General features: G+C 46.8%; 1 protein-coding gene and 1 long non-coding RNA gene across 7 annotated transcripts in view; one reads left to right on the forward strand and one right to left on the reverse strand.

Annotated features, from left to right (window-relative positions):
• LOC309606585 overlaps nt 1-20,208 on the forward strand; it is a 257,753-nt gene that overhangs the window by 225,351 nt on the left and 12,194 nt on the right. Inside the window, exons 2-3 of the long non-coding RNA XR_014231965.1 lie at nt 13,661-15,334; nt 17,162-20,132. This is a non-coding gene — a long non-coding RNA (uncharacterized lncRNA). The remainder of the gene's footprint in view (nt 1-13,660; nt 15,335-17,161; nt 20,133-20,208) is intronic.
• The window catches only part of PRR5L (proline rich 5 like), a 129,902-nt gene that overhangs the window by 57,769 nt on the left and 51,925 nt on the right, over nt 1-20,208 (reverse strand). For 2 of the 6 annotated variants that reach the window (XM_082343830.1, XM_082343832.1), the window contains exon 1: nt 16,330-16,601. The exons of 1 other annotated variant lie outside the window; for it this stretch is intronic. The gene's annotated coding sequence lies outside the window, so the exon portion shown is untranslated. Of the gene's footprint in view, nt 1-6,957; nt 12,127-12,423; nt 12,654-16,239; nt 16,602-20,208 lie in introns of those variants that run through there. 3 more of the 6 variants (XM_082343828.1, XM_082343829.1, XM_082343827.1) reach the window with 3 other exon arrangements.

Genomic DNA, 20,208 nt, shown 5'->3' on the forward strand with positions numbered 1-20,208 from the left:
GATCAGAAAGTGACAAGACGGATGGGGCTTTGGGGTGAAGCCAGTCCAGGCCCCCATTTACAGGTGACAAAAGTGAGGCCCAGAGGAGCAGGGAAACATCCGATGTGTCTGAGGTAGGAGAGAGCCAGGACTGGCTAGAACTCAGGTTCCCTGACTCCCACCTAGGCCATCTGTAAACTCCTTGAAGATGGGCATGGGGACTTACCTCTGTTACCTCAAGCCTAAGCGCAGTGCTCAAGATAAAAAAGAAGGACAGGACAGCAGCTAATAAGGCACCACTGCCTGCCTGACGTGATGACAAGCACTGTCGCGGTAGGGAAACTCATAAAACCCCATCTGAAGATCAGAGAAGTTAAGGAACCGGCCAGTTAAGTCACACAGCTAATAAGCGGCAAATCGCCGGCTGACAAATGGCCTAGTTCTACAGCTCATTCCCACTTTGCCAGGCTACCAAACGCAGCCAGAAAATCAGCATCGAAGCTACCAAGTTAGTCAGGAACATCTAGTCACAAGATTTCTTATCAAAGTTCAAATCTCACGCCCAGGAGATAAACAGGCATAAGGAACTCTAAGACCACGTTTGGTGCCGACAAGAGGAGAACGAGGAGAGAAAATGAAAAGAGAAAGCGTGACTGCCTTAGTTAGACACCCCACCCCTTACTCCCTGCGCGACCCTGGCAAGTTTCTTGACCTCTCTGAGGCTCCATTTCCCCCTGCACGACATGAGCTTGCTAGCACGACAACCTCAGGGTTGAATGAGGATAAAATGAGTACATATTTGTAAAGCACTTAGAGAGGACAGCACATGGCAAAGAGCAAATGCTTCGTAAGTGCTTGTTAAATAAATAAAATAACTTGCTGTTATTTCTAAATCTCCAAGCAATGACAGCAGTAGACACAGAGCAACACTTCCTCTAGCTTATGGCGACCTCACAAGCATCTGGAAAATACTCCACTTGGGAGCAGGCCAGGCCTCTGACCTCCCATGGTGGTCACAGCGCATTAGGGCCTTTGGTAACTCACGATGCTATTTATTGAGGCATGATGCCTCTCAACTCCTTTCCTGCAGCGTTCTTTCCGGGCTGCAGCGGGGGCGGGTGTTGGTCACAGAGTGAAGCAAGCTAAGAATTACCAGCCCTTTGGCCCAGCAGTTCCACTTCTAAGAATGCACCCTACAGACACAGTCACATGTCCCCAAAGACTGGCAGATATGCTCATTCCTTGCAGTAACGAAAAACTGGAAACTACCGAAATATCCACCCAAAGGGGACAGGTTAAATCAAGTATGGTACCCCCTAAATGGAAGCGTTAACATACCATTAAAATTAATGCGAATGCCTGTAGTTCTGAAGGAGGAGTGGTCACTAGAAGCTTTGGAATCAGACAAACCCTGGCATCAATGCTCATTCTGCCACTCACTGACTGTATGAGGCAGAAAAACCGGCCCCCAAAGATATATTCACTTTTTAGTTCTTAGAACCTGTGACTATTACCTCGGGTGGCAAAAGATGTGATTAGGTCAAGGACCTTGAGAGAAGGAGCTTAGCCCGGATTATCCAGGTGGGCCCATAAATACAATGACATGTATCCTGATAAGAGGAATGCAGGAGACTGGAGACAGAAGAGGAGAAGACACAGATACACACAGAGAAGATGTGAAGATGGAGTCAGAGACTGGAGAGATACAGCCACAAGCCAAGGAATGCTGGCAGCCAACAGAGGAAGCTGAGAGAGGAAAGAAATAGATTCTCCCAATGCAGCTAGAAGTGGGTATACTGGGAAAAAGAGAAAAAGAGATTCACCCCTAGAGCCTCTGGAAGGAGTGTGACCCTGTGACACATTGATTCTGGACTTTTGACTCCAGAACTGTGAGAGAATACAGTTCTGATGTTTGAAGCCACCAAGGTTGTGGGAATTTGTTAGTGCAGCCAACAAAAAGAGAATATACTCACTCTGTGTCCCTGGACCACTCTAAACTGCAGTCTCTACCTCTAAAACATGAGAACTTGGAGAGTTGTGGTGCTGATGAGAAAGATTATCTACGAGGTGCTTGGCATGGCTCCTGGAACTATGCAGGTGCTACCACAGGTGCAGTGGAGGTTCAGAGCAAAGGGGCCGGAGCCAGGCCCCATGTCACCACTTCCAGCCAAGGCAGGCGATTTAGGATTGGTGGGGGGCTGGATGAGATGATTCAAGTAAGGCTTAAAATAGTCTTGGTATGCACCAAGTGCTTGATACATGCTACCTATTGTTTATTTTTATTACTGCCACCATCACTGCTGTATTAGCCTGCTCAGTCTGCTATAACCAAACACCACAGATGGGATGGTTAAAGCAACAGAAATTTAGTTTCTTGCAGTTCAGGAGATACACGTTCAAGGTCAAGGCATCAGCAAGGTTGGTTTCTCCTGAGGCCTCTCTCCTTGGCTTGCAGATGGCCACCTTCTCCCTGTGTCCTCACGTGGCCTTTCCTCTGTGTATGTGCATCCCCTGGTGTCTCTTTGTGTGTCCAAATCTTCTCTTCTTATGAGGACACCAGTCAGATTGGATTAGGGCCCACCCTAACAAGCTCATTTTAACTCAGTCACCTCTGTAAAGGCCCTGTCTCCAAATACAGTCACATTCGAAGGTACTAGGGGCTAGGTCTCAACATATGAATTTGGGGGGGACACACTTCAGCTACAACCACCACCATCATCATTGTCACCACCACAAAACCTTCTTTGCCTAAAGTCTCTGAGTTACAGAAGCCACAGCGTCTCAGTAGATATTCCCTTGTGAAGGACCGATGAGGTTAACATTTAGAAAAATGTGCTTCTAAGATGGTTTAAGGGGTTAAGTTTTGGGTGCTGGAAGCGTTCACTTCAGTAATCTGGAAAGCCGGGGTCCTGTGTCCATGAAGCGTGAGGCAGTTAGAGGGTTACTGGGTGCTGTCACCGGCCTTGCTCTCCCAGGCTCACTGCACAGGGTTCTCTTTGGAAACCTCTGCACACACGATCCAGAATGTGTTTCTTGGAGAAAAAGAATGTGGTTTCTTGCCTTCTCCTCCCGGCTTCCAGGGCCAGGGCACGGGGAGGGGGGTGCAGCTTACGGGCCGGGCCAGTGGGCAGAAGTTGGTACACTCAGTGGAAAATGCAAATGAATTCTACTAAGGCTCCAACCCTCAGCTCTGAAAAGGGAAGTAGGACCATGGCACAACTTAAAATAAAGAAGTGGGTGGCTTATAATGACTCTGAAGCTTCCAGGAAAAAGCCACTCTGAGTGTAAATAACAAAGAAGTCAAAGAAAACTGGGTACTCAGTCTGATGTGGCCGCCCAGAAAATGGAAAACGAGGAGAAACCAGTTCCCAGGGAAACCAGACAGAAAGTCCATCTGACACATCCGCCCCCCCACCCCACCCCGCCCAGGAGACCTTGCAGGCAGGAAGCCCAGCGTGGAGCTCCTTCCCTGGGACACAAACACAGAAATGAAGAGGCAACGTCCTTAAGCAGCCTCAGGATTTAGATACTGTCATTCAACTTCACCCATCCATTCTCTAACTGTGGCCAGAGAGATCTTTATAATGATGAGAGCGGAGAATGATAGCACATTCGCTGAGAGCGAAGTAAGGTGCAGGCACTTGACATGTATTATCTCGGTGCTTCTAAAATAAATTTAGGGGATCTTGTCCAAAAACCTTTAATGATATAGATTAGAACAGAAAATATCAGAGTGCACTGCATTTGGGAGAAGCGTGTATATTACACATGTACTCGTACTGAGTCTAAATGTACCAGTATTTCCTACTATCTGTAACATTCAAAATGTTTGGAAAGCCCTGTGTGCCATTGCCATCCCCGTCTTACAGAGAAGGAAATGGAGGTGCTGCTTAGGACAAGAACCCAATAGCCCGGTGCCTGTGTTGCTTACGGCCGATGTTGCTTCAATGACTTCAAAGGCTCCGCACAGGTCTTAGAATAAATCCCCAAACCCCAACCTCACACTCTCACCTCCCTTCACTCTGCACGCCAGCTCACTGACTTTCCTTCATTTCCTCTAATACCACCCACTCCTTCCTGCCCCAGGACCTTTGCACATGCTGTGCCCTCTGTGTGAAATACTTCCCACTCACTTCTCCAGGCTCAAACCTGCACACCCTTTATTGTCTAAACTTCCTTTGCTCAGAAAGGCCCTCCTTCCCCTCCCCCATGATCAGGTCACATCACCCCATAGAGTGTCCTCCTCACCTCCTTTGTTGTCATATCACAATCTACCTCAATAAATCACTACAGAATTATTTCTTATTGTTTTTATGAGGTCCATAAGGTCAGGGACTATGTCTATCTTGTTCTCAGGTGCATCCCCAGAGCTTGGTATAGTGCAGGAATTCCACAGATATTTGATGAATGAGCAAATGAACCAGCCCCACGAGAGGTACTGTTGCTGGGAGACACAGAAACTATAAGCAAGTGTCAGCTGAGGATACTGACACCTCACATTACATACGGCTTTACTGTATGAAAACATCCTGGTATTCAAATCTGACAAACCTGGGTTCAAATCCAGCCTCTACAATTTATTAACTGGGTGACCTGGATAAATGGCTCAACCTCTCTGAATCTCAGTTTCCTCATCTGTCAAATGACTGTGATACTTCCCTCGATGTTGTTAACATTAAATGAGACAGCCCAGACCATGGCCTGGCCCATAGTAGGGGTCCCCCAAATTGTAGCTAGTATTAAATTTTTTATAGAACACTGCTCTTCACGAAGCCCTCATAGGTCCCAAAAGGTGACACCCAGCCATGGTGTGGGACAACAGGCACTCTCACGCCCTGCTGGAGGGACAGCAGTCTGGGGCAACTGCTATGGAGGGAAATTTGACAAGGTCTACCAAAATAACAACGGCTGTACCCTCAGACACAGCAAATCTACTCCCAGTAATGTTATTCCAGGCATGTCAAGTGGCTTATGGAACCAGAGCTTTTACTAGAGCCTCCTTCATAAAAGCAATGGGTTGGGAAGACCCTAAATGCTCAGCAACAGAGGACTGACTATGTCAACTATGGTATCCCATACTCTGGAATCTAAGAAAGAAGGGGAGAGCCCGGGATGCTCTCCAGGGGACACTCTGAGTGAAGCGTGTTGAAAAGTTAAGCATAGAATCATTTGTATATTAGGCTCCCATCTACATAAAAAAAGATGAAAAAGAGTATTTGCATATTTCACTGCATGAGCATAAAGTATCTCTGAAAGGACAAACCAGGAACTGGTAACACAGGTTTTCCCCAGGAAAGGAGCTGGGTGGTAGGGATACAGAGGGGAACTCTTTTCTCTATAAACCCTTTTGTACCTTTTGAATTTTGAAACATGAAGATGTATTACTTATTCAAATAAATAAGTAAAAACAACAGTGACCGCCTCCTACTTCCCTCCCTCCTCCAAAAGTAAAAATCAATAGAGGTTATATGACTTGTTCAAAGTCACTCAGCTATCAGGGGGAAGTCAGGATTCAAACTTGGCTCCTGATCCCCAGTGCAGTCCTCTATCCATAACTATCCATTCACTCATTCATTCAACGCAAATTGATTTATTCAGCACACTTACTCTATAAAAGGAGCTGCCTTGTTAGGGATACATGGGCCAGAAAATAAACCCTGGTAAGAAACGAAGACGAAAGGAAGAACCAATTTCTTTCCGTCTTTGCATCATGCATCACAAACAAGCCCAAAGGGCTGAGTCTGGAACATCCCAGAGAGTGGGCAGGACCAACCCAGGCTAAAGGAGCCAGCCATTGCTCAATCCAATCTGGTTTTTGCCATCTCAGTATAAAAGCCCAGCAGTCCCAGATCTGAATTTTCTAAGAGAAGCCCCGAATCCAGAGTTTTTAAAATGTTGAAATCACTTGATATGCAAGTATTGGCAACTAATTCACCAGGCTGACTAACACTTTGGGGGCCTCACATATAGGTTGGTGACCTTTATTTTCTCCCATCGTAGCTATGACCACCAAACCTTCTCACACCTTTTACCCAGAGCCTAACGGGGGTGTAACGTAAGCCAGCACTACCCAGCCACTGTGGCCTTGGGTAAGTCACTTCCCTTCCCTAGATCTATTGACTTCTCAGCTAATTAAGAGTTTGGCTTTGCTGATGGCCATGATAACCTCTCAGCATCACCAGCCATGCATTCAGTGTCTACCCTGTAAGCCACACGAAACTGGGTGCCTCTGACAGACTTGGAGGGGGATCAGACCCTGACACGGTGCGTACGCAGAACCAGCCCTCAGCCGATGTATCCGCTCCCACCTGCCACATCATCTAGTTGACCAGCCTCTTTACCAACCAGTTCTCTCTCTTATCTCACTCTTACCCCATCATCGATTCCTCGGTAGAGCCAAAAGCAACCCGCCACCCCGATATCACATACACACCCAGGTATACTCTTCACCAGGGAGAGCCAGCAGCACCTGGGATTTCACTAAAAGAAACACACACCAAACAGAACCCTCTAAGCCAACCTAGGAAACCAGATTTGAACTCCCCAACCTCCGCCCATGGGATGGAAACCAAGTCAGAAGTGGGTTTTTAAGAGCAGTGGGACCATTTTGCAAATCAATTGCCTACCACGCCGATTTTACTATTGTTGTTGCTCCTAAGAATATACTAACCATCCTCAGAGGCTGGTCGTGACGGTGGGATGGTGCCGAGCCTCTATGGGTGTCTATCGCCTTAGTTCATTTCCACCCTAAACCAACCCCCAGGAAGTAGGTTTTGTTATTCCCGTTTTGCAGAGGAAGAAACTGAAGCCTGGGAATTAACTTGCCCAAGGTCAGAAGACTACTAAGTGGGACCAAAAGTCAAATCCTACCTGATTCCAGGGCCTGAACTCCCAACCCTCTGTTTTAACAACATTCCTGTCTGCCACACAGTCACCACCCATGGCTTCCCTTCTCAACCATCACCAACAGCTTCTTACCAGGTTCAGGCAGCCTGTATGCTCTGTCCCTTACAGGAAGGAAGCTTCGTTTCTTCATGGTACCTTCAAGCGAGCTGAAGTCATTGTGTCTACTTGTTCACTGTCTGACCGGCCCTAAGAACACGTAAGTTCCTTAAAGACCTGTAAGACCTTGCTTGTCTCGTTCACTGCTGTATCCCGCTATGAGCACAGTGCTGGGCACATAAAAGGTGCCCAGTAAATAATTTTGAATGACGGGATGAAATGTGGACTTCCGAGCCAGCAGAAAGAGCAGCCCTCCCATTTCTGGGGGACCAGAAAAATGCCCTTCCTTCTGCCTGAACTTGGGTCCGCCTAAGCATTATTGGACCTGGGCCACGCGGGCACAGAGTCCTAGGTCTGCATGCTGGCCAGTGGATCCTACAAACACAGCAGAGGAAGGTGACTGCGGCAGAGCACAGCACGCTTGTTGGGATTAAGGACCAAACTTCGCAACTTGGAGGAGACAAAAGACAGCCGAGAGACAGACACTCCCACAAACAAGAAAATGTTAAAGGTCAAGTTTGGACTATGGAAAAGGCTCAACAGGAAGAATGAGGCAACTTTCTCAGCACTCCGCTGGAAACCAAGCGCAGACAGAAGAGTCTGGGAGTCTGAATTTGTGCAAGAGTAAATATCGGCACAAACAGGATGCAAGCGCATGTTTCTCTCTGTTTCAAAGTGTTGGCTAAATGTCCACAGGACTCAGAGCACTGACACTTCAGATCCATCTAGAAGTAATTATTTCATCCCATCATCGTCACCACCCAGGCCTGCAAACCACAGTATAATCACCAGAAAAATCCCCTCCTGTGATACAAGTCAAGCAAAACTGTGGGGAACAACCACACATCTTATCTACTCCTCTATAAGCCCCACTTTGAGGAGGGAGTTTCTTGGAGTGCAGATTGTTTGGGTGTGGCCTATAAATGCCATCCAGAGCAATTCTGCAGTGCCTCCCAGATGATAAAACAAAAGGCTAGACACCAGCAGTAGCCGAGACCGACCGTGATGTCAGCAATTACATTGCTGACATGGAACATACATAAATCCCTGGGGGGTGACAGAGCGGTCAAAAGCTACTGTCTGGCAGCCAACAAGAGTTTTCAGTGTGGGGAAATGTGCTCTAGATTAACATGTGCGATTTATTAAAAATTAGCTTCACTCTCCCATTGCAGAAACAGGATGGAGTGCTTTTTCGTAAGAAAAGGAGATGAAGGGGAAGGGCACTTCTTCCTATGTCATGGGGCCAAGTGTAAACAGCACTGGATAGAGAGAGTCAGAAGCCTGAAGGGGCTCTTGGGATCTGATCATTTCAGGGAGGTCATGAGTTCGATTCAAGTTCATGCAACCACCACATGTTAGAAGGTCCGCTGTGTGCCAGGATCTAAGTAGAGGAAGCCATACGGGGCAAAGAAGAATAAAGTATCTGCCCCCAGGGGGCTCAGGGGCTCGCAGGAAATACTCAGAAGTAATGTTATAAATGCAAGTCGACACCGAGGGCTGTAACTGAAGATGGACAGTTGAGACAAGATTGACGCAGAAAGGTTAAATCACCTTCTCCAGTTACAAAGTAAAGTTAATGAAAGGTCAACCGAAAATACATGCTCTCCATTTTCTTGTCTGTTTCTCTAAAGAATATGGGCGCTGGACACTGGAAAGGAAATTTGGGGAAGGAAAAGCAAGCTTTCATAGGTAAAGCTCAACGAGTATCCTTTTATTTTTCATCTGTGACAGAAAAGGATGGGACAAAATATCGCATTTTAATAAATAGCTAGTGAGCACCCACTACCCAGGATGCAAAGATGAGCCAGACGTTGTCCTACCAGTAATAAAGAAAAGAGAAAAAAGGAATAGTAATTTGGTCACGATGAAAGAAAAACACAGGAAGGCCTAAAGCTGAGATGGCAAACTCAGTGCCTACAGAGGCCAAGGCAGAAAACACAACCACGCTTAGAAGGCCAGGTGGGGACCATACCAAACTAAAGAGAACATTCAGTCTTCTTTTTGTTTTTTTAAAGAAAAGCTGGAAACCTGTGTTTATATGTCAAATCTCCCAATTTTTAAATACTGGAAAAAATAATCATTTTTTTTTCAAAACACGACTCAAACCAAACGAGACATTTCTGATGCCAAAGTTTGGCTCCCGGGCTGCCAGTTTTTGACTGCAGAAAAAGACGCACAGCTCCTAACTGCCAGCGCCGGAGGAATAATGAGGGAAAAGTGTGGAGGTCACTTAGGCAGACCTGTGGGAAGATGAATCCAGTCCTGGGAAAAATAAATAAAGTAATTGAACAAACAAAATAAAACTCCAGGGGCCTGTGGTATAACACTCACCACTGACGTCTGCACAGCACTTTATACAGTCAGCCTTACATATCTGCGGGTTCTGAGCCCTCGGGTACAGAGGGCCGAATGTAAAGAACTTGAGCATCCTTGGATTTTGGTATAGGGAAGGGGGGAGAGGTCCTGGAACCAGTGCCCTGCAGATACTGAGGGATGACTGTAGTTTCTAAAGCTCATTTTCATGTCATCTCAGTTGATCTTCCCAACAACCCTCGGAAGTAGGCATCATTATGACCTCTATTTTAGAAGTGAAGAGTTTCTGGTTCGGAGGCCAGAGGAGCTGGCCCACAGCTATGGAAGGATAATAGCACCAGGACTCAAGTCTGGGACTAGTACTTTTCCAGAATTTAAGAGAAGAACTCCAGACTATTGTATTTTCTAGACATCTTCCAGGTGATTCTGATGTACAACCAGGATTGATAACACTGTTGCAGGGAGAACCAATGTTCTCAACCAGGGGTGATTTTGCCCCCTCTCCTCCTGCAGGAGACATTCAGCAATGTCTGGAGGTATTTTTTGGCTGCCATACTGGGGAGGTGTGAAGGGTACTACAGGCATCTAGCAGGTAGAGGTCAGGGATGCTGTTAAACTTCCTCCAATGCACAGGACAGCTTCCCACAACAAAGAATTGTCCAGTCCCAAGTATCAATAGGGCCAAGGTTGAGAGACCCTGGTCCAGACTCTAGTGCCTGGCTACTTAACCAGCAACCTGAGAATCAGCGGAATCAGCATCACCCGGGAGCTTGTTAGTCATTCAGGCCCCAACCCAGACCCACTGAATCAGGTTCTGTGGCTTAACAAGATCCCTGGGTGATTCGTATGCACTTGGAGAAGAACTGCTCTAGACCACACATCCTTGGCCATCACAGAATTTTAGAATAGGAAGGAACCTTCGCGGAAGACCAATCTCTTTATTTTGTAGACAGGAACACTGAGCAACTGGCCCAGGGTCAGACAGCTTGCCCACAGCAGAGTCGGGATCAGACTCCAGATCTCAAATCCCTGACCTGTGTTGTCTCCAAGATGCCAGTTAGGACCAATGCGTGCCCTCTTTGAACAACTCTCCCCTCTGCAAAGTTGATTCTAACCTTTGGGGGTGTCTTGGGGGCTTTTCTGAAGCCTGAAAGGAATCGATTATCCTGTTGGTCAAGTTTTTTTTTTTTTTTTGATTATCTCAGAACACTGCAAAGGATTACCATGTTCACCCACTACTTTTGCCTCCAGATATTTTACAATGAAAGTGGCCATACAGCTGCACGGTGGTGGACCCCAGCGGCCAGCAAGCTGTAGTGGAGTTCTCCAGAATGACAGTAGCAGCTGACGTGGTCTCCCCCAAAGACATCTGGGGAATGATGCTGAACCCGTTCCAGAGGAGTATTTAGAGTTCAACAGCAAGCGTAAAAGGGTTTACACGGAGGATTTATGCAGTTGAGGTCACGAGCAGGTTGTAACAGGGTTTGAGGCAGCTTAGTTCAGAATAATACAGACACACATCAGAGCCCTTGCTGGATTTTTGCCCCCAGTCCTTGGGAAGAAGAGGAAAACAAATTCCTTCACGTATTCTCCCAGGCTCAGCTTAAATGGACATATACTTTAGTTCCTGAATGGCCAAGGGAGCCCCTAAGTGTCCCCTTAATCCTAGTATTTGCTAGAAACCTAACCGCTGTCACAGATGCCTTCAACAAAACACAGAACTCGTCCTGTGTCCAAAAGAACCAGCAAAGTTGAAGGAAGTTCTGTAAGAAATGAGAGAAGCAAGAAACTGGAGGTGTTGCTGGTGTTTGGCGATCATCTAAAGTGAAAGCAGAACACTGATGAGTGCCTGAGAGAAATCTCATATTTACACCCTAAAATTGAGGTGAGGGAAAGAGAATGAAAGCTTAGAGGGAAATACATGCTTTTTGTAACATATGATTATATGCAAAATAAATTGTACAAATAATTATGAGAGGCTGTTTGGGCAGTGGCAGGGGTAGATGTTGACCTGGCTTTTCCATAGGCCATGGTCAAGAGGGAGAGAGATCTTTTGGTGCGTTCCACTGCTCTCCAGAACCCTTCTGGGCACAGTTCACCGTAAGCACAGCAAGGCTGGGAGGGGGGGGGGGGGGGCGAGTGAGGCATCTCTCTCAGGGCCATGCTCTTGATGCCTCGCTCACCTCAGCTTAGTCCCAGCCCCAAAGCACACGCACCACCCACTTTGATAAAGAACACTCATATTTTTGACTCAGAGCTTCCACACAGAGTAAAGGTGGCTGATTTTCATTCTAAGCCTAACTTTTTACTACAGAGAAAAATAAGCGAGCCATACTCCACCCTGAAAGCCTAACATAGGTGTCTCTACATTTCTGACAAAGAACTCGGTTAACTGACTCGCTCTCCAGCCAGCCAGAGCCGGCTGAACCTGGCTATGAGCTTCTGCTTTTTAACCAAGCCAGTATATAATAATATCATTTATTATCCTCTTACAGAAATGTAATATTTTTTAAAGGGAGGAGGCAGAGAATGTCCTCCACACATTTGAAGAATATATAAAAAGCCCCCAAACTTCCAGAATATGTTAAAGCTGCAACTATCAGAGGGCCAAAAAAAAAAAGAGAAAGAAAAAAAGTCAGCTTAAATTTAATAGACCGTTTAAATTCCTAGTTGATGGTAATTAGAGAGCCAGCAGTATTTCTTTAAACGGCTACTAGACAGAGCTTAATCCAATTTAGATAATCACTAACCTTTGCTTTTTTTTTTTTCTTCCTCTTTCTCTCTCTCTCGCCTCTAAATGAAATCCAAGGATTGATCTACAAAGGCCATAAACTGGCAAAACATAAGAAAAGAATAAAGAGAGAGATTGGGCGATTGTTACCTCAAAGAGCCAAGTCCAATTAAAATGGAAACAGGTCTCACGGACTCCCTAATTTACATCAACTATAACCTGGGGTTTCCAACAAGTCCTCTTCACAACAGAAGCCATGCCAAGGGAGGTGGTAGTACTTCCTCCCCCATTTTCCCCTCTCAGCACCTTGTCGGGCAGGCTAATTGCCAGGTCTTGCCCAGCAATGTGACAGCCATCCCCAGCCAGACCAATGCCAGTAATTCTTAAATTCACAATACCTTCTGGGCCTCTCTCCTTCTTCCATGGGATAACTACTGTCAGAATTATCCAGACTGTCCCTTCAGTTCCTCCATTGTTCACCCAACTCCTGTGCCCTCATTTTAGTGCTACCACACTGCTCTGATCCAGAAACTTCCAGAAACTTCCATGTGAACAAGTAGGACCTTCTTGAGTACTTGGGACCCTGGGTTCTTCATGGAAGGCCTTCAAGGGTAGATATCAAAATGAACTAGAAAGAACAAGGGGCTTTAGTTAATAGCTGTGTGACATCAGGAAAGTAATTAACCTCTCTGAGCCTTCATTTTCACATCTTAAAATAGAGAAAAGAATAGCTACCTGCACAGTTGTTGTGAGGTTCAGATAACATTACCATGGCTGGACCTGGCTCACAGTTACTGCCCAGTAAATAAGTTGGCTCATTTAACTGTACAAGTTTCAAGGTAAACCTTGCCTTGGATCTCCAGCCCCTGACAAAAGCGTAAATAACTCAAGTTCACCTCTGATGCCCCATTATTGCCTTGCATCATCTATGCTCCCAACCTCCTTCTTAGCTCCAAAGGGGAATCTTCCCTTGTAAAACAGTACCTTCTGCTTAACAGGGTACCACCGTCTCTGTTCCAAAATTACTAACCTCATACCCCATACGAAGCCCACAAAATATTTTATTCCCAACTTTCAGCAACTGAAATACTAATTCCCACTGACTTGTTCACAAATGATACTTTCTATAAGCATTGCTTTTAGCAAGCATTTACATTTTGCACATACAGAGGCAACTCTAGGGAATAAACTTTCAATGATGAATGCTAAACACAGTAGGGATCTTTCATAGGGCCTCACACTCTATTTCTCAAATCAATTCTGTATTGGTCTAGCTCTGCAAAAAAAGGTGAACGTGAAAAAGGCTACAATTCAAGAAAGATTTCAGTATATTTTACCTTGTACAAGGGCAATACAAAAGGAATGACCACAGCGGATTATATACATGCACACCTACAAATTCCCTAAGACAGAGAAATCATTAAGAAATCCACAGGGCTTCCCTGGTGGTGCAGTGGTTGAGAATCCGCCTGCCAATGCAGGGGACACGGGTTCGAGCCCTGGTCTGGGAATATCCCACATGCCGCAGAGCAACTGGGCCCGTGAGCCACAACTACTGAGCCTGCGCGTCCGGAGCCTGTGCTCCACAACAAGAGAGGCCGCGATAGTGAGAGGCCCGCGCACCACGATGAAGAGTGGTCCCCGCTCGCCGCAACTAGAGAAAGCCCTTGCACAGAAACGAAGACCCAACACAGCCAAAAATAAATAAATATATTTAAAAAAAAAATCCACAAAGCCCTTACTGATTTCAGTTTTCTACAGATGAATGGTTTAAGTGTTGCACATACATTGTCGATGAATGAATTGAAGATTATGACATTAGCTCTGGATTTCCAGCATGAAATTTTCAGATAGCAGTGTGATAGTTTTCTAAAGACAAGACTGGGATTATTTTTTTTCAGTTTTTGAGCCACTCTGTGATATTATGTGACATTTAAAGAAAAAAGCCACCAAGTTAATCAACTATAAGATGATCTAATTAACAACTGAGGCCCTGAAAGGAAAGACATCTCCAGAACAGGCTGGCACTACAAGGCTGGAGTAACAGATCTGGAACCCATTCTCAGCTCCACCCCTGTGTGTGTCGCTTTGGACAAATAACTGAAGTTCTCTAAGCCTCAGTGGGCTTACCTATGTAATGGGGATATGATAGTACCTATTTCACCATTGTTTTGGTGCAGATTACATAATATTATCAGAGTCTGTTAGTGCAGAGTTTAAGACATTATTAAGACCACAAGAGGCGCTTGCCCCCTCCCCTTTTTTAAAATAAAGGGAACATTTTTGTAATGTTCAAACACAGACCATTATTGAAATTTCACCCATTGAAATAAATACACATCCATGACCCTCTGGATCTGAAAGAAACGAGGTCTCCTCATTGAGAAATAATTTTGTCTAAACTAAGCCCTTGAGAAAGAACCCAGTCAAACAAGTCTATTTCTAATGCCTTTTTTTTTTACACTACTAATGGTTCTGGCTGTTAGAAGCTTCAGTAAAATACTGAAAGGACAATGGTTGGAGCTGAAAAAACCAAAGACAACTTTGTGGACTGACCAAGCATTGTTTCCCTTATCTGCTACATTCTACAAAAACACTCTGAACAGCACCCTTGGTCAGATTCTTGGGCTGAATGCAACCAGAGAAGACCGGCCAGCCAGGTTCCACAGAGAGGAGGGCTGCACTTTCCTCAGTCGTACTAGGAACCTCACCAGGGGCTAAATTTAAAATGTGGCTGAATTAGTTTCTGCAAGTTCCACCTCTCCTCCTGACCCGCTTGCTGCTTCATGCTGTCAGTAACAGCGCCTTCCAGCCAGAGAGCAATTTACCAGAGCACAGCACCGTGAAATATTGCAGCATGTAGGCCAGTGAAATGTCATGACTGCACCCACGGTGGTCACTAAAGGGAAGTAAAAAGGGCAGTCTCTGAGGCTTGATCAGCGAGCAGCCTTTGATGGGGGAGGGGCAGGGGATGGAGACAATCTGGAGTTGGCGTCCTTGACTGCTTTGGTCCTTTGCAATGGGTCATTTGGATTTGCACGTATCGTCTGGGCAACAGGTCCAGAACTCTGCCCCAGCAGGGATGCCCGGAGACTCCGGCCCAGAACTATTTCCAAGCGGGTCTCCGGAGCAGACCTGCCGCTGAGCCGCCTCGCGTGAGCCTTCCGTCTTGTGGGGCGCATCGCAGTAATTGAAACCTTGCACTCCGCAGACTGTAGTGCGTCTATAAATACTCACCGCCTTACTGCTGACAAACAAAACGCGGGCTCCCGGCACCGCGGGGGAAGAGGCGGTGGCATGTGACCAAAGGCAGGTGGGTAGAACAAGGGGAAAACCCTGTTGCCAACCACAGAGGCACCCCACAGCCGATTCCTGAAGCACGGTTTGCAAGTAACACAACCTGGTCTGCCCTCGGACGGCCGTCCCTCGGAAAAGGGGCGGAAGACTGGGGACAAGAGGGTGCCGGCTGCAGGGGCGGAGGCTCCACGGCGCCCCCTGTGCGCGCAAGGAGCTCTGCGCGCGCACAGTAGGCGCACAGGGGAAAGCGTCTCCAAAAGGAGGTCTGGCGGGAAAGGTGAAGCAGAAAGGGGATGCCGCCGGCGAGCAGAGCCGCCCGCCCCGCCGGGTCTCCGCAAGCTGCGCCCGGGCCCGCCCCAGTCGGCAGAGCGCGCACGTCCAGCGGCGCTCGGGACAAAGCGGCTCACTTCTCTGGCCTCCCCTCCCACGCCTCTCTCCGGAAAAAGGGGGAATGGCAGGAAAAGATGGGGTGTTTCGGGGCGCCGAATCGCCCGCGCCCGAGTAGGGGCAGCTCTTTAGATTTGCCCCTCAGGCCAAAGAGGAGAACGAGAAAGACCGACAAGCAAACTTTCTTTTTCGATCTCCTGGCACAGCCTGGGTCCCAGGATCGGCGGCGTCCCGCGTTCCACCCCACAGCGGTCCCTCGCCCACCCTAAGGTGCGGACGCTGGGCGCGCTTCCCGCCCCCCCCCCGCGCCCCCCATGGTGGTCGCGAGCCCCTTCCTCTATACCCGCCTGCAGCGTCCGATCGGAGAATCCTTAACCACGCGGGGGCCCCCACCCGGTTGCCCCCAAATGTAACGCTTTCCCCAAGGCCCCTCCCCGTGCCCCGCCGGATTGTGCCCGGTGTGCCCGGAGATTTTTGTTCTCAATCCCGTGCCACTGCTGAGCCTAAGACTCCAGCCCCTCCTGAGTCACCTCGAGTCACGCACACCCGCAGCTCGCCTCCGCCCCAGACTCCGCGCGCCCAGGGAAAAGTTTCCGGTCTTCCCGAGAAAGTTTTCTCACCCGAGAGCAGTGAGCGACCTGGATGGCTCTCGCCGCCGGGCTCCGCTCAGCCGCCTTCTCTACCTCCTCTCCCGGCTCTGCCCTCCGCGGGGTCCGGTCCAGACTCAAGTCCTCTCCGGCGCGAGTCCACAAACGCGGCGGCAGCGGAGCTCCCGGAGCCGAGCTGGTGACACGTTTCCCTCCTCTCTCATCTTACGACCTCCTCCTCCCCCCCTCCTCTTCCTCCTCCTCCCACTTTTCCTGTCCTGTGCTCATCGCTTCAGTTTCTCTCCAACAGCCCCCATCCCAGCCCCACCTCACCCCCTCCCACTGCCCCTCCGCAGCAGCAACTCTCACCTTGCTAAGGAGGGGGGCAGGGGAAAGGGGGCGCCTGCGCTTAGATCCAGTTCAACAATTTCAGGAAATCCAACGCTTTAACTTGAAAAGCTGGGGAGGATGCAACAGGTCATGGGAGCTTGGCTCTGCTTTCCCCTCGCACAAGACGAGACCCCCCCACCTACCTCCACCCCTACGAAGAGAAACTCTACCAAGAAGCCAAGGGAGTGACTCTAGGGCGCACTAGAGGACTAGATTCTGGGGCTTTTGTCGTGGCTTTAAGGAGCAGTCCTGAGGCTGATTCCAGGAGAAGTTGTTTCAAGTGCATCAATGAAAATATAATTCCAGTGAAGTCTCTCCCTTAGATTTGCAAAACTCTCTTAAAATTCCCCACTTCTCTTTCCAACTGAAGGTTTAGTGAATTGGAGGGTCCTTCAGAGTTTGAAACAGCAGAAAACCAACCAATCCCCAAATTAAAAACAATGAAAAGTTATTTTCAAAACTTTTTTTTTTGCAGGTGTTAAGAATTTGATGCAGCTGTTTTCAGGACTCACTGGCTTGCATAATTTCACCCTATGGCTGAGCAGGAAATACTTTACAAATGCTGCCCCGTTCACACATCACACTTAGGCTTTGAAACCACAGTGACATTTGCTGAAAAAAGATGTCTTTTTATGTCAAAACTGAGGGAAAAAAATTCATGTTTATTTTGATCACTGTGACCTTACAAAACCGATGTAAGGGTGGCTGGTCAGAGTGTGCCCAAGGAGGGTTTCGTGAAGCTCTGGTTGCCCCCGCCTTGTCCAGTGATATCAGATAAAGCTAAAGTATTCTCAACAAACCCCAGGACGATGAAGAGACTTTAAGCCTCATCCCAGCAATCACAGACAATGAAAGGCACTGGACAAAGCACGTGCCTGGGAAAGAAACAATAGAGAGGGCAGTGGTCAACGAGGAGACTTGGGAGATGCATTGAAAAGCAGCTGTGTTGAGCGTTTGAGAGCCAAAGCCTGGAGCCAGAAGGTCAAGGTTAGTCGACCACCATCTCTTACTTAGTTGCATGATATTAGCCAACTTACTTAACCGCTACCCCTTAGTGTGCTCCTATGAAAATGGGGATAAAAGTAGTAGCTAGCTCAGGGTTGTTATGAGGATTTAATGAATTTCATACAGAGAAAGTGCTTAGAATCTCTGCTGGGATTCAACAGATACTAAGCTATTATTATTACTATTATTATCCTGCAGGTCTGGGAAGTGGAAAGGGAATCTTTGTTCAATGAGGCCTACCCTATTCAGTCTATTTAAAATTGTAGCTCACTCCTCCCTCCCAATCCCCTTCATTCAACTCTACTCTTTCTTTTTTCCATGGTATCTATCACCTTGTAACATTTTATGTGATTTACTTTTTAAAAACATTTATTGTCTCTCCCACCACCTCTTGCTTCTGCACTAGAACATCAGCTCTACAAGAACGTGGATTTGCTCTGATATTACTCAAGATCCTAGGAGAGTTCCTGGCATATAGTATCTCCCCAGTAAACATCATATGAAAGAAAACGTGAATAGATTTCATTTAGCAAATTTATGCTATGCTGACTGCGTGTGGTGGGTTGGGCTCTGTGCAATAAGAAAAAACTTAATCACCAGGCTATCCGAGGATAAACGTGGCTCCCTTTACACTCCCTGTAAAGAGAAGTATTCACAATATAGGCGATGCCAGCTTGGTGGGGATGCCATAAAAGAATATTCAGGGATTGGAAGGGAGGTTTAAAGAGGTTAAACTCTCTTCTAACCCTAAGGGTTGCTAATTTTGTGAACAGAATTTTCTTAAAATAAGAAGGAGCCAACATTTTGGTGCAAATCAGAGCTTTGCTCTAAGGACCATTAATACCAATATATTATACTTGTCACCACCCACATTTTTACCAAAATTCTAACTAAATATCAGTGGAACATTGCTTTTTCTTATTAAGAAATAGAATTTTGTTAGAAGAAACCAATACAGATCATGCTACTTAAATATTCATTTATGGAGGAGGAAATTCTAGTTCTTTATTAGATATATCAGGTACACAGCTTACCATGGCTACAGCCTCTGAAATGGAAGTTGGCCCAATCAAGGTTCCTGCTGAAAGGCTAGGCCTTAGGCAGCCCCGGTGGGCACTGACCCAAATGCAGCCAAACTCTGTGATAAACTCCTCTGAGAAACTCTGGCCTGAAAAGGTACATTGGGCCAATCAGATTCCATTTCAGGAATGTGAAAACACACACACACACATGTACCTAGTATCCAGAACAAAAGCTGAAAGGTCATGACTTTATCTGAACTCTGGTTTCTAAAAACTGTCTGTAGACTAACTAGATATATATTAGATGTATACTGTTTGAACCCCATGGTGTCAACATTTTCTAAATTACTTGCCAACATGTAAAAAGCAGCAAACTTCATGCAAAAATGTGGATTTTCAGCTTGCCTTGAAAACTCTGGATGACCTGGCATTGTCCATGGTGCAGGCCCACACAGCCACAATTAGCTGGTGCGACGGTGCTTCTTTCCTGTTAAACAGGGCATGCACTGTCCAGTTTGCCACAAGCCCAGCCACTCCCTACTCTCTACTTCTCTTGTTCCCAGCCTGCTTCACCCACTTCCCTGCCACCCAGATGCAGCTAGAAAAGGGATGCTGGCATATAGTTGAAGGGGCGGGGGTGGGGGAGGGGGGCAGAGGTCTGAGTCAGCAGAAATTATGTAAGAGGATGGCATTGGTTCAAACCATTTTTCTCCCAGCAAGAGAACCCCTTTATAAACAAACTTTGCATGGAATTTCAGAATTTGAATACTACTGAGGTGAAGGAAGCTATGGGGTAGGTAGGGAGGCAAGTGGGCACAGGGGGCAGCAGAGGCCCTCACTAGGGCTGCCTTGGGATCAAAGCCGCCATCCAGTTCTTGCGCTTCCAGAGGTCTGTTGTTCCTACTTTTCCTTTGTTCCCATGACAATGCCTACCCCTCCCAATCCATTACTCATTTCTACCCCCCAAAGCCTAATCAGACCAAGTTTAGGAAGGGTTAGATGACGTGTCTAAAATTATACACAAACAAGGAAGGACAGAGCAGGGACCCTTAATGCCAATTCAGGACTCTTGTTCTATACTATACTCCCTCTTGGTCTGATTAACTGCTTTCCTCTCTAAATAATAATTAAAATTACTTCAATTTGCAGAAGCATAGCATGTAGTAGCTTAAGGGTCTGGTATATAATAGGTATGAAATAAATATCTGCTGAATTTAGGTGTTTAAGCTCTGATCTCCAGTTCAGACCTCCTTCCATGACACCTCAAGGTCTCATATCGTATCATAAAAGTATTCCAATGAAGAAAAAACTCATCAGATCATTCCATAAGTTTTCTCCTTTTTATAAATAGAAAACTGGAGGCCCAGAAAATCCAAGATCCTTTGCTCATGGCTGGTACAGAGCTTGTGAGGAGCACAGGTAGGTTGCCCAGGCATACGCAGTTTCGAACACATAGTTTTTCAGGACCTTGGAGCTCAGGTCATAAAATAAGTTA

The sequence above is a fragment of the Balaenoptera borealis genome (assembly GCF_965194805.1).
Source record: "Balaenoptera borealis genome assembly, chromosome: 11".
NCBI classification, from domain to species: Eukaryota; Metazoa; Chordata; class Mammalia; order Artiodactyla; family Balaenopteridae; genus Balaenoptera; species Balaenoptera borealis.